General features: G+C 37.7%; 1 pseudogene; it reads left to right on the plus strand.

Annotated features, from left to right (window-relative positions):
* On the plus strand, nt 1-932 carry LOC123390002 (annotated as a pseudogene).
* Nucleotides 933-1,187: the final 255 nt, after the last annotated feature.

A 1,187-nucleotide genomic window follows, 5' to 3' on the forward strand; every position in this document is an offset into this window, starting at 1 on the left:
ATGAGAAAACATACAATGATTACAGAGTTCATTCTCTTGGGCATCTCAGATGACCCACAGCTTCAGGTTATAATCTTTATCTTTTTATTTATGGCTTATGTATTAAGTGTCACTGGAAACCTAACCAGCATCATCCTCACCTTGATTGTCATCTCAAGACTCCTATGTATTACTTCCTTCAGAATTTCTCCTTCTTAGAAATTACATTCACCTGTGTCTCTACCTCAAGATTTTTGGGGGCAATCATTACAAATATCAAGATCATTTCCTATAACAATTGTTTAGCTCAGCTATTTTTCTTCATCTTCATAGGTCTTTCTGAATTTTTTCTTCTCACTGCCATGTCTTTTGGTCATTACATTGCCATCTGCAAGTCTCTTCATTACACCAGCATCATGAGCAAAAAATCTGCTCACTGCTTGTCTTTGGGTCCTGGCTAGGAGGATTTCTTATCATTTTCCCACAGCTCATGCTCATCCTCCAGCTAGATTTTTGTGCTTCCAAGTAATTGATCGTTTCTCTTGTGACTATTTCTCCCTCTTACAACTCTCGTGCTCAGATATGTGGCTTTTGGAGATCATTGCCTTTACTACACTTTTGTCACTCTAATCTTCACTTTGGCATTAGTGATTCTCTCCTACCTGTGCATCCTTAGCACCATCCTGAGAATCCCATCTGCTAGTCAGAGGAAAAAGGCTTTCTCCACGTGCTCCACTCACCTGATTGTCATTTCCATCTCTTATGGGAGCTGTATATTCATGTATGTCAAGCCTTCAGCAAAAGAAAGAGCATCATTGACCAAAGGAGTACCTATTCTCAACACCTCAATTGCCGCCATGTTGAACCCTTTTATTTATACCCTGAGGAATCAGCAAGTAAAACAAGCTTTCAGAAACTTGCTTCATAAAGTACTTCCTTCTAGAAAAAAATGAAAGTATGTATTAACATGAATGGATGTCATTGTGAAGATCCAATAAAGTGCAAATAAAAGTTCAGCTTCTAGAGTATCTTCTAATATCCATCTCCCAAATACTTGCTATGATGTGCTCATTTCCTTAAGCTTTCTTTTTAACCTAAAGTAACTTTGTTGTGTCTTTCTTTCAAATCCTCTAAAGGTCCCATTTCCTTGTTGATTTGTAAGACTAAATCGGACATCCATGGCTATAAAACAATAATCAATTTCCTGA

This window comes from Mustela putorius, unplaced genomic scaffold (assembly GCF_011764305.1).
Source record: "Mustela putorius furo isolate JIRA1106 unplaced genomic scaffold, ASM1176430v1.1 tig00537227_pilon_pilon_pilon, whole genome shotgun sequence".
NCBI lineage: Eukaryota > Metazoa > Chordata > Mammalia > Carnivora > Mustelidae > Mustela > Mustela putorius.